Below are 13,594 nucleotides of genomic sequence, written 5' to 3'. Positions count from 1 at the left end.
CTAGCAAAGCAAAGCCTTGGTGCTACATTCCAATTCGGAACTCGACTTTCTGTTTTTTATTCACAGACTTCGCAGTCGACTGTTTAGTGTGCAGGACAATTACGGGGCTAGCGCTACGATCCTACTGACACCAACAGTTTCTCCCGAGCCGAAACTCGAACATACGACAACTGGCTTGTTTGGCCAGCATCGTACTTCAAGACCAGCTGAGAGAATGTACTATTTGGCCTATATATAAGCCTGTTTCAACCGAAACTGCTAATATTAGTTCTAGAAAGCGAATACAACAATCCTTACTAAACAACAGCAGCTGTGGCAGCGGATGGCATCAGCTGCAGCAATGCACAGTGGTCCAATAAGGCAAAAAGTGGAACTTAATTCCATAGCGCTTTTTAATTTCATCCTAGCTTAAAAGTGTCTTCGGAACAATTGTTTGTATGAATGATCCGCATAATCGCAAATTGTCAAAAAGTATACTGTACTAAAAATAAAAATAATAACTTTTTTGGGTTAAGAGATAAAAGAATAGTTTGTTCAAAAAAGTTATAGAAGATTCATAAATATAAAACTTTGTTGAACAAATAAAAATCCTATCTTCTTTCGGTACAAAGTTATTACAAGTATATTACATGGAACTTACTTAAAAGTTAGTTTTTTGTACTTAACTTTTGTTAGTTGCATTTTACACGAAAGTATGAGACTAGGTTTTGCGACATAACTCTGTCATTTGAAACTTTTCTATATCTCAGTATATCAGTTAAGAGAAAGAAGGGGGGGATAGATGAATGTTGTCAACCTACATTAATTTCAATCATTCAATTCGGTAAATTCAGATCGTGTAGTATATGTTTCAAAAACTTAAAAATATATGTGTCTCATGAGTGTGGGAAGAAAAAAAGACGGTAGAGGAGGTCGCAACAACAAATTTTTCGTTATGAACTCCTAAATGTCAAACATGAACACTTTTGAATACCAAACATTAACACCGTTTTATTCGTTGATGTGGGTTCTCAAATACGAGGTATGCCCCCCTAATATTAATTTTTCTGTTTCTCAGTGACGTGGTTAAAGGGAAGGGGGAGTTAGATCAACCTTCATTATTTTTTAATCGTTCATCTTGAAAATTCCTATCTAGGAGTTTTCGCGTTTCGAAAATGTTTCCAAGCAATATAGTGTCGCTTTATTCCACTGGCATCTGCAAGGGGAGATGGGGTTGGTTAATTTTGTTGTATTTCAAAGTATAGATCGTTAATTCCTATCATCACTTCAATTTAATTGTAAGGGGTTTTAAGCCTAAGGGTGTTTCATTATATTGGTTTCCTATGGACTTCCTTAGTTTCTGCAACATTCGATTGGAACATTAGTTATGTGTCAATATGCGGCAAAAATTGTTATCTTTTGACAAGAACTACTAAACTACTGGAAAATGTAGAGACATGTTTTGAGCTCAGATTTCGAGTAATTAGAGCTGAAAATATGTCAGTTATGGGTATTTTCGAAACCGAGGTTACACCTGGAGTCCGCAAATCAACCTAAGATGTCAAAATGACGTTCTCCGGTTTCTGAAAAACATTCCTTAATAGCTTAATACCTCCCAATATAAATATTCCTTGAACCGAGTACCGAGACCAAAAATTCGAACCCAATCCGGTTTTCGGAAAACAGCCTTCAATTGTGAAACACCCTCCAATATCGTAATTTGGAAATCAAAATGGTGCCCAGAGACCGGAGTTTAAATCTAGACACCATTTATAAATCCAATATGGCGACTTTCGGTATCTGGAAATCTCCAAATACCACCCAATATGGGCATTTCCGTAATCGGGATGATACGGAGAAGCCAAAATTCGACACCAAATGCAATTGTGAAATTCGAAGTGGCATCTTCCGGTTGCTGGAAATCAGCCAAAAATGGTCATTCCAGAACCGAGATGATACCCAGAGACCGCAAATCAAATCAATCAAATCCGTTTTGAAATCCAAGGTGGTGGCTTCTGGTTGCTGGAATACAGCCAAAATAGTGAAATATCAGCCAATATGAAATATCGAAAAAATAAAGAATTTCCATTAAATTCTACTATTAAAGTTGATAGTAGAATTAAATGGAAATTTTTCATTCTTTCATTATTTGATATCATCGTACTAATACGCTCAAAACGATATTTTCAAAAAATCTGCCAATATGGTTATTTTCGGAATCAAAATTATGTTCAGAGTCCAGAAATTGGTCCCATTTCCCTAAATCCAACTTCCGTATTACGTAGAAACTTCCAGTTTCTGAGTAACAATCAGATATGGTCAAATACCACCTAATATGAATATTTCCAAAACCAGGAAGATATCTTTCCAGGGCAGCCACACAATTTTTAGAGAGTTATTTTCTAAGTTTTTGGAGCGAGAAGTTTGCTTTGAACTTATTTTTAGCCATCATTCTCGAATGCAATAATGTAAGCAATGTACAAAACTGCATTATGTTGAGGTATCAAAATGGATGGATACCCTTTTTATTTGTAAAACAATTACACTTCTCGATTTATTTTGAACCGAAATAACAGATTTCTTTTTGCTTATGTTTACATTTCATTGAAGATTAGGAAAATGCTTCAGCTATTCCTAGCCAAAATAATGAAGTAACAGATTATTCCGTCATGTTTCTAATATTTTTGCCAATTGTTATTTTCCCGAAAGTTTTCGTTGTAAGTTTAAATTATAAATTAGTACAAATTAGAACATTGAAGAAACATGATCCAAGAAAACATATTTTTGGGCAGAATACATACAGCCTTATAGATGGGTCAATGATGCGGTATTATACATGGTAATGTTAATATTTATTTAAAAATATGTACATTTACGGGCAACGCGGGCCGGGTAAAACCCGAAAACTGATGGAATCCTAATCGACTATCTAGAGCCACGTGGTTTATATCCATCGAACTAAATTTGAAATAACAGCGATCGGTTAAACCGTGACATTCCCGGAAACACATTTTAAATCGCCAAAATTTCAGTAATAATCTCAAATAAATTTTGTCTTCTGCAATGAGCGCGCAACTTTGAATACTTAGTATTTTTACAAATAGAAACGTTTCGAATTTACTTTACATAATTGAGGTTAGGTAAAAAAAGCCTAACATGTGAACTTTCAGAGTTGTTCAAAGAAAACAGCGATGTGAAAATGACAAAAAAAAATGAAAATATGATCGAAAAGTCACAATAAACAGTTAATTTAGTCAAACGATACGAGGTGGGTAATTGTTCTAAAATTACATTTTGTAAACCTCATTATTCAGCCTAAATCGGGCACAAAGCGTCAAGAAGCCTAAGAGAATGCTCTCATCAGCATTTATATACTTTTCCATACCCAGCATGCCCAACCGAAGGTCTCGATGTGAACTTCGTTCCAAGTTGTCAGGGTCATCTGGATAGTTTCAATTCAATGCTATTAAACCTTTATCCGTTTAAGGCGGCCACAAGCATACAAATAGAGCAGTTGAAGTTACATTACAACGTTGTACTCGGGCGGGAACTTGCGGACGTACAGAAACGTACAATTAAGAGCATTTTTTTTTGTTCATCTATAGTTTATTTGACACGGCACAAATACAATTCAATGTTTAACGGCGCCAATTATATCTAGTAGCTTACTTTCTAAAGTATCTTACTACTAAAAGCAAATTTTTTATCCTCGCTGCCGACTACGAGCTGAAACTAAATCTAACTTAAAGCTAGAATATTTTGCATTAAAAGCACAGGTTTGCTGTTTGATGGTTTTCATTGTCATAGGTAAGCAGCATATTAAATTTGTTCCGCTGCTGGGCCAAGATATTACGGACTGGCATATTGGGTTGTTTCCCTCGGGCCTTGAGAGTATCGTGCGGGTCTGATTGCTGTTTCCGGATCCCGGGTCTTAACGTGTTCTTGTCGTTTGGTTGGATGTAGGCGAAAAGGGATAGGACTAAACTGGGGCGTGGATGGATTTCAGGAAAACGTATATAAGGGACATGTAGGATAGGTCACGGCTCGCCAAGACATCACGAACAGGAACAGCCGGCTGCCTACCTTCAGCCTGCAGGGAAGCTATTTATTTAGACCTGGCGTCACGGTGTACAGGGCATGACCAGACAACGTGCTCTATGTCGTGATAACCTTCACCACAGGCACAGATACCACTTTCCCCGAGCCCAACACGACGGAGATGCGCGTCAAATCTATAGTGAATGGACATAAGCCGGGACATCACGCAAATGAAATCCCGACCTACATCCAACCCCTTGAACCACGGGTTCGTCGATACCTTGGGGATTATGGAATGTAACCACCTTCCCAGTTCCCCCTTGGTCCAAGAATTTTGACAACTGATGATCGTATTCTGACGTACAAATGCGAAAAATTCATTAAAAGCAATTGGTCTTTCATAAATATCACCGTTTGTTGCGCCCACCTTAGCCAAAGAGTCCGCTTTCTCATTACCCGGTATCGAACAGTGAGAAGGGACCCACGCACAGTGGGGATTCGCTGGCCATCAACCAAAACAAATTTTTTCGTTAGCTGTTTCGTAATATTTTTCCTTTATTGCTATAACATTCAAGTGTCTAAATCCTAAATTTGGGCGCAATATCATGAAATCTGAATTTTTTATGACTTTTCAAAACTTGGCGAACTGACGTTTTTTGTCTTTTTTTTGATAAAAAGTACATTAGTTTGAAACGCTCTGTAGCTTCAATGAAAGCTTGGATTTTTTTGACGTCAAAAGAAAAGTTGTTGTAAATATTATGCAGAACAAACCCTTTTCATTAGATAATGTAAAATTTTGTTATAGCAGGCCTGACACTAAAAAAATTACAAAAAATATGTGATTTTTTGTAAAAAAGTAGCTTAAAAGTTTGGTTGCCGCAGTTTGCCACGGTTGTGACTACATTCAAAATTTAGGTAAAAACGTAAGCTTTCAAATGCATATTGTCCGCTGTAGCGCAAATTGTCACTTTAGTGAAAAATCGATAGAAGATTTTTTTAGTTTTTATTTTCGAAGTTGAAATTTCATCCAGGATTGATTCTAATCATAACCATGATACCCCATTATTGAAAATTTATGATATCGTACTCAATCCGTAAGGATAAAAAATAAATTTGGGCAAAAATCACAAAATTTGTAAGTTAAAAGTTATAAAATAAGTGTTAAACATGAAAACAGAAAACAAATCTTTATGAAATTCTAATTATGTCAAACTTTATCACTTTCTGCAAATTTAAAACAATATTTAAAACATTCAGCCCTTTTCAATTTATGATCATGAAATTCGCTAAACTGATTGAAGTGTCAAATACTAGCAGAAAATTCCTGCCATCAAACTCCGGCTAACAATAGCCCGTTTGAAGATTGCATTTGCTTCGCACTCGTTTGCATACAAAAGTAAAGCACACATTTTGCTTTATGAGAAAAAAAAAAACAAAAAAACAGTCGTCGCCCTCCGCATCTTTTCGTATTCATTTAGAACGTTGTGTCATTCCAGTGTCTTGGTTTTCAAATTCATAAATTCGTTGAATTTCTTATGGAGCTTTCAACTTCAGCGGAACCACCTAATTCGATGTCTAGTAAGTTGTCAATTCCTCTTTCAACCATAGAAACCGGATTAGGAAGATAACATATATATGAAACAATGAAACATCGAAAATCACTAGAAGAAATGAAAATTGCAGCGAAAGACATTTTCCTGCTGATAAGTATAATGAATTGCAAATTTTCTGGAAACAATTCAACACAAGATTTCAGCGATCACAGCGGAACATGATGATGATGACTTTTTCCATTTGGAATTAGTTTGTATTACTTATGTTGTTTTAGTTTATTTAAAAAAATATATATATTTAGGCAAAATTTGTTTAGTTCGAGGGGTCGTTCATAAATAACGTTTTTTTTTTCAATGGGGAGGACGCCCGGTGGCACTACTTGTGGTCAAAGATCATATAATTCTATAAAAAAGGAAAAAAGTGCCAAAAAATATTAAAAATTGGATTTCGTTCTTTATGGACGGCCCCAAACTAAAAATGGATGCCAAATTCGTGTTCAGCGCCCCAAAATTATGTAAATACCAAGTTTTTGTCGCATTTATCGACACTTTTTTTGCTTGGCCAGCCTTTGTATGGAGTCGCCCCACTGTGCCACGCTAAGGTAATCTGAAATGATTTTTGGGATAAAGCACTCAAATGTTCCCGTATTTTCCCCAGGAAATACGGAGAGTGCCTAACATCTTTCATCGATCGGAGAGCCTCAATAGAACTGAGACTGTCCGTAAAGATGAAATAATGGTCCGTGGGCATTTGTTCGATAATCCCTAGGGTGTACTGATTTGAGCTTATGGGAGACGGTTAAATTGTTATTGAAAATACCGAAGCCAGTGGACCCATCGTGAAGTGATCCGTCAGTGTAGAACATATTGTCGCATTTGATGTTTCGATATTTATTGGAAAAAATTTTGGGGATCTGCTGCACGCGTAAATGATCCGGGATTCCACGAGTTTCTTCTATCATGGATGTATCGAAAAACACAGTAGAATCAGAAGCATTTGATAAGTCGACACGATTTGGAATATTCGAAGAAGGGTTAATATTATGGGACATGTGATTGAAATACAATGTCATAAAACGGGTTTGAGAATTAAGTTCGATTAACCTTTCAAAATTTTCAATCACGGGACGGTTCAAGACCTCACATTTGGTAAGAATACGAGAAGACAGGCTCCAGAAGCGGTTTTTCAATGGTAGTACTCCAGCTAAGACCTCCAAACTCATCGTATGGGTCGATTGCATGAAACCCAAGGCGATACGCAAACAACGATACTGTATTCGCTCCAGTTTGATCAAATGTGTGTTTGCTGCGGAGCGGAAGCAGAAACACCCGTACTCAATAACAGACAGTATCGTTGTTTGGTAAAGCCTTATAAGGTCTCCTGGGTGGGCTCCCCACCATTGTCCGGTTATTGTACGAAGAAAATTCACTCTTTGTTGACATTTTTTCATCAGATACCTCACGTGATAACCCCAGGTGCCTTTAGAGTCGAACCAGACACCAAGATATTGGTGTACCAAAACCTGAGAAATCGTTTTACCCATTAATTGTGTTTGAAGCTGGGCAGGTTCATGCTTCCTAGAAAAAACTACTATCTCAGTCTTCTCCGGAGAGAATTCGATACCTAGCTGTAAAGCCCAAGCAGACAAATTGTCCAAGGTATCTTGCAATGGTCCTTGCAAATCGGCAGCTTTGGCTCCTGTAACAGAGATTACACTGTCGTCTGCAAGTTGTCTTATCGTGCATGAATTTGCCAGACATTCGTCGATGTCATCTACATAAAAGTTTTAAAGAAGGGGGCTTAAACATGAGCCCTGGGGAAGGCCCATGTAGCTACTGCGAAAAGTTGCCAAATCGCCGTGCGTAAAATGCATGTGCTTTTCGGACAACAAATTGTGTAAAAAATTGTTTAAAATGGGAGAAAATCCTTGTCGGTGAAGTTTACCCGAAAGAATGTCAATAGAAACGAAATCAAAAGCCCCCTTAATGTCCAAGAACGCAGACGCCATTTGTTCTTTGCGAGCATACGCCAGCTGAATATCTGTTGAAAGCAACGCAAGACAATCATTGAGTATCTGAAAGCAGACCATTTGATTCGACCCAATGGTCTAAACGACGGAGTATCATTTTTTCCATAAATTTCCGGATACAGGATAGCATTGCAATCGGCCTATAAGAGTTGTGATCAGAAGCTGGTTTCCCTGGTTTTTGGGTGGCGATCACCTTCACTTGCCTCCAATCCTGCGGTACAATGTTTTGCTCCACGAACTTATTGAACAAGTTCAACAAGCGCCTCTTGGCATTGCCGGGTAGATTCTTCAACAAGTTGAATTTGATTCTATCTAACCCAGGCGCGTTATTGTTACAGGACAGGAGGGCAGCTGAAAATTCTGCCATCGTAAAAGGTGATTCTATCGCGTCGTGGCACGGAGACGCATCGCGAACAATGTTTTGCTCAGGAACAGAGTCCGGACATACTTTCCTGGCAAAATCAAATATCCACCGACTTGAAGACTCCTCGCTTTCGTTGACCGTTACGCGATTCCGCATTCTTCGGGCTGTGTTCCAAAGAGTGCTCATCGATGTCTCCCTCGACGTCTCGTTCACGAACCGACGCCAATATCCGCGTTTCTATGCTTTAGCCAAGCTTTTAAGCTTGGTATTAAGCTCCGAATACCGTATATAGTCGTCGGGTATACCTCCCTTCTGGATGGCCAAAAACGCGTCGGATCTTTGCGTGTAGACATCGGAGCACTCTTGGTCCCACCACGGAGTGGGAGGCCGTTCTTTGATCGTTACGCCGGGATATTTCTTCGTTTGGGCTTGCAACGCGGCGTCGAGAATCAAGCCCGTGAGGAGGTTGTATTCTTCAAGTGGTGGATGATGTTGAATCGACTTGACCGCTTTTGAAATCATTTCCTCGTATAACTTCCAATCGACATTTCGTGTGAGGTCATACGGAATGTCAATTGGTCGCATGCGAGTTGACCCGATAGTAATTGAAATAAGAATAGGCAGATGGTCGCTACCGTGAAGATCGAGGATTACCTTCCATGTGCAATCCAACCGTAGCGACGTCGAACATAAGGATAGATCCAAAGCGCTTGGGCGCGCTGGAGGTTTCGGGATACGTGTCATTTCACCATTGTTTAAAATAGTCATGTCGAAGTCATCGCAAAGGTTATTGATTAAAGAGGAGCGGTTATCATTGTAAGGGGAACCCCAAGCCACACCATGAGAGTTGAAGTCACCCAAAATCAAACGTGGCGAGGGAAGAAGATCTATTAAATCAAAGAGCAGCCGTTGCCCAACCTGTGCTCTGGGAGGAATATATATTGAGGCAATACAAAGCTCTTTACCTTGTATTGTCATTTGACATGCGACAACTTCGATGCCTGGAATCGAGGGGAGGTTAATACGATAGAAAGAATAGCACTTTTTAATCCCTAAAAGTACTCCTCCATATGGGGTGTCTCGATCAAGGCGAATAATATTAAAATTATGGAAGTTGAGATCAATATTTGAAGTAAGCCAAGTTTCACAAAGGGAAAATGCATCGCATTTGATTTTATTTATCAAAACTTTGAATGAATCCATTTTTGGTAAAATACTTCTACAATTCCACTGTAAGACAGAGATAGAATCCTTCATATACGCAGTTGAATTAGGCATCAAAGGATACAATCGCTGCAGGGGGGGGGGGGCATTGGGCAGTCAACTGCTTCAAAAATGATCTAACTGTTGGGAGGAATGCTGTAAGAAAAATTTTAATTGGATCGGGTACATTGAAATTTTCAAAAATCCAGGCCACAATGTCAGAAAATTTCACTAATCCAGAGTTTGTTTCATCAACTGGATGTGCAAAAGGAACAACTGGGGTTTTAGATGTTCCTGGCAGTGCTGGGAACTCCTTCTGGGACTTTAAATTTGCAAGCCCAGGAGGAGTTTGCTTCGGTTTTTCCGCAGCACTGTTTGGTTTGTTCGTACTTTTCATAACACTTTGGGAAATCTTAGGACCTTTACGGGGAAGTTTAGGAGAAGAAACATTTTTCCTCTTCCTAGACTCCCCAGGATTGGCATAAGATGTTCCCGCTGGTGAATCGTCAGAATCGGTTTCATCAGAGGACAACAGATCATAGGGATTCGATGTTATGGTAGAAGTGGTCACGGTCTTCTTCAGCATCTCAGCGTAAGAACGCTTTGAACGCTCCTTAAGTGACCGCTTGATTTTATCTCTGCGCTGCATGTACACCGGGCATGTGGAGAGCTCATGCTGGTTTTCCCCACAGTGAATACATTTTCAGCATTAACACTGCAAGAATCTTCCGCATGAGTCTCCCCACACTTGCTACATCGTGCCTTATTGCAGCAGTAGGCGGCTGTGTGGCCTAACTGCTTGCAATTGGTGCAATTCATAACACGGGGTACATACAATCGCACAGGCAGACGAACCCGGTCGATCGAGACGTGGCTAGGGAGTGCAGATCCGGCAAACGTAACGCGAAACGAGTCTGACGGAGTGTACACTTTTGTGCCGCCGACGAGAGATACAGACGGCAATTGCTTGCAGTCGAGCACCTTCACATCGGGACATGTGCTATTCTTGAAGCACCCTTTAGCACTTTGCAAAATACACTCGACGGACAGACTCGAATCGGTTATGACACCGTCGATCTCCACGTCTCGTGCGGGTATGTAAACGCGATACTCGCGTGTGAAGAGCTCAGAGCAAGCGATAGCATTGGCCTGTGCCAGATCACTGACCACGACACGGAGCTTGTTAGGTCGGACCTTAGAAATTTCGGTCACGGCCTTGTACCCCTTCGTCAGGTCTTTTGAAATTTGCAGTATGTTTAATCGCTCTGAATTCACTCCTGCCTTTGGACGAAAATAAACAGTATAGCTGCCCTGTTGAGATCCGTCCGGGTAAAGCCTGGGGCGAGTGGGGACTGGAGAATGAACAGGGGAGGGGGTAACAGAAGGGTCAGGGTCAGGGGGGTTCGGGGATGGTGGCACGGGAGGCGAGGGATCTATATCCATCGCGCTAAATCTAGCGCACTAGCGCCGACAAGAACACGTACCTCTTTACTTCTTCCTTCCAGCAGTGGTTGTCCGATCGTTCGAAGCTGCACCCAAAGCAGCCAGCAGCACCAGTACAGCAGCACCAACACAGCCACCAGCAGTGCGCCGGGTGTGAGATCACTCAGCACAGCGACACGACTCGACTGTCAACTGATGGCCTTGAACTCGAAAGATCTATTCACTGTGCACAGATCAAAACTGCAGCTGGTATTTTGCACCAATACAGCCAAAGTTGCGAGCCGGGTACAGAACGTAGCGACACAACTCACAATCTAGTTGGCCTTTAGCGCGAATAATACACTCTTTTGTTTGGCTATTCGTACACACGGACCGGATTGTAATAGAACGACCACTTTGCACGTCCGTTTCTGTCGAGTGTTCGACGCGGAATGAATTAAGAGCATTGTCGTGATACCGTAACCAGGTAGCGGCGATGTGTTTTTTTTTCGCAGATGATGCAGATGACCCTTTTCCGCAACCTTTCTGGAACACCTACGAAGTATGTAACGCTGATGATCGGGTTTTGCGCAGACTTTGATCTTCCCACGTATTTCGAAAGCAGCTGTCGTTCCGTGTCGAAACACGCAGTCTGAAGGTAGGAGTGAACTAAACTACGATCCAGACTTATTGATGTTCAGAGTAGAGTAAATTTACAAAAAAAAGTAAAGAATTATTGGTATGTGTAATGGTAGAATCTTGTTTGGGAATGACTTTTATAGTTGAGGCTGCGGAGACTTTTTCGAGTACCTAGTTGGAATGTTGTAACTAGGATTTGCCAATCATTAACCTTTCTACACAAGTAAATATGACAACCGTATTCTATCATCGATATTTAAAATCATATTCACAGTTGATTCTAGTTAGATTTGGTTTTTCGTCTATTTTGACGGTTTTTCTGTTTTAAAATGTATGTATTAGCTTTTGTAAAGATTTAAAAAAATATTCACAATATTTTATGAGACTCTCAACAGCACAGAAATCAATCAACTCAGTTTCGAAAACAGATACAGCACTTAAACTGAATATTTGTGAATATTTATGTTTGTGTGTAAGTAAGCGCAAAAATGTGTACAAACAAATTAAACCTTGAAATTCGATTTCATTACGCAATTTTCATGATTATAAAAAGGGATAAATTGTCCCTATGAGAGTAACAATTACTTTCATGTGTCCTTTCGAATCTGAGCGGATGTTGCAATATGGTACTACTTTCTGATTAGTCTTTGCGGCCCGAAACATTTAGAACAATAACATTTTACTCAGGTTTCAAAACTTTTTTAACTAATTCATTCTCTTCCAATCACATCGATATATTTATTGTGAACCCACGGCCAGCTTTTACATAGTTAAGGGCAGAAAACGTGTTTTAAGTTTGGGTTTACATTCACATTGATCTCATTACAGCTCTTGGTCCACCCTAGTGACAAAATTCGTAGTTCCACCAACATGCTTTAAATGAACCTGTCACCTGTTCAATGTTTTTAACTGTCGATCATATTAATCATTTCCAGTAAACAATCATAATTTAACTGCATAAACGAGTTTTTAAACTGCTGGCATGCGGATCACTCCGACATACATCAATAGATTGGTGCAGAAAACGGACTTCTACTTTTTTTTCTTATAATTTTGTCCACAAGATAAAGGTGCCATAATTCTGTTGATACAGTATTTCGATGCTTCAAATAATAATGGCGGTGAAAAAACTCCTTTGCGATTTGTCTCCACCAACGGCGATCCTCGCATGTAACGGGAGTTTTTTCAACAGTTTAAGTTTTGTCTAAACAAAAAGCTGCATTGTTTGGTCCGTCGTTGCCCGTAAGCAACTTTTTTGATGCCCACCGTTGCCTTTTATACTGACCAAAATAAAACGTTAAACGTTTTCCTCCAGCACCTCATCACTACTAAAGGCGTAATCAGGATTTTAAACTGCAGAGAAGGCATACTTTTTTGAACTATAAAAGCTGAATTAAAGGTGGTATTTTGAATAAATAAAGGAATGAAACATTTTTTTTTGTGGAACAAATGATAAGAGATAGGATAATTTTTAAAAAATGTGAGCAGCACGGTCATAAAGGGTGTTCCACATCAAATTGCATCACGGGAAAATGCTGTTGGAAATTACCCATTGGGTATTTTGTCTTCAAATTCGGGTGGAAATCTTTTGGAGTGTATTGATTACACTGCATTTTTATCGCTGTACATTTTTTCGGAAATTTGAAAAAAATGCCGTTACTCGAAAAGCAACGTCGCGAATTGATTTTGCGCATGCACCTGGAAAATCAATGGTCTCAACGGGACATCGAAAAACAACTCGGAATCGTACAGTTCACGGTGAGTCGTGTGAATAAACGTTACCACGAAACTCTGAGTGTTGTCCGGAATAAGAAATGCGGTCAGAATGGGTACGATCTTCTGGCCGAATCTAGTTTCTTGCCACTATACCAATTATGTCCTGGAGTGGTACGAAGCCAACGAGTTCACTTTCGTACCCCCTCCTTTGAACCCCCCGAACGCACAGGAAATTAGGCATATTGGAAAATACTGGGCTATTATGAATAAGACACTACGAAAGCATCCCGATAAGGACAAATTTGAGGAGGACATGAAGAAAAAGTGGGTTCCAGTACAGAAAAAGCTGCAGCCAGATGTTGTGCAAAACCCAATAAGTGGAGTTGAACATAGGGCGCGGGTGTACGGTTATGGCATTTAAGTTGAATGGAATAAATATGCCAAATTCTTACTTATGGGTTATATTTTATCGTCTGAAAGTTTGAAAGGGATCGGTCAACTAGGTAATTTTCTACAGCGTTTTTTTCGAAATGATGAAATTTAATGAGGGACACCCTTTAGAATCAAATCATCAAAACTCTGCAATTCTGCTAATGCCAAACACCCCCTTGGCTTCGGCTATGATTATCACCATTGTGGAATCTGACAAA

General features: G+C 39.7%; 1 protein-coding gene across 6 annotated transcripts in view; it reads right to left on the bottom strand.

Moving 5' to 3' along the window:
* LOC129718783 (uncharacterized) overlaps positions 1-13,594 on the bottom strand; it is a 392,933-nt gene that overhangs the window by 246,373 nt on the left and 132,966 nt on the right. The window lies entirely within an intron of this gene.

Source organism: Wyeomyia smithii, chromosome 1 (genome assembly GCF_029784165.1).
Source record: "Wyeomyia smithii strain HCP4-BCI-WySm-NY-G18 chromosome 1, ASM2978416v1, whole genome shotgun sequence".
NCBI classification, from domain to species: Eukaryota; Metazoa; Arthropoda; class Insecta; order Diptera; family Culicidae; genus Wyeomyia; species Wyeomyia smithii.
The sequence above is the reverse complement of the archived record's forward strand: the minus strand, read 5'-3'. Positions and strand labels throughout refer to the sequence as shown.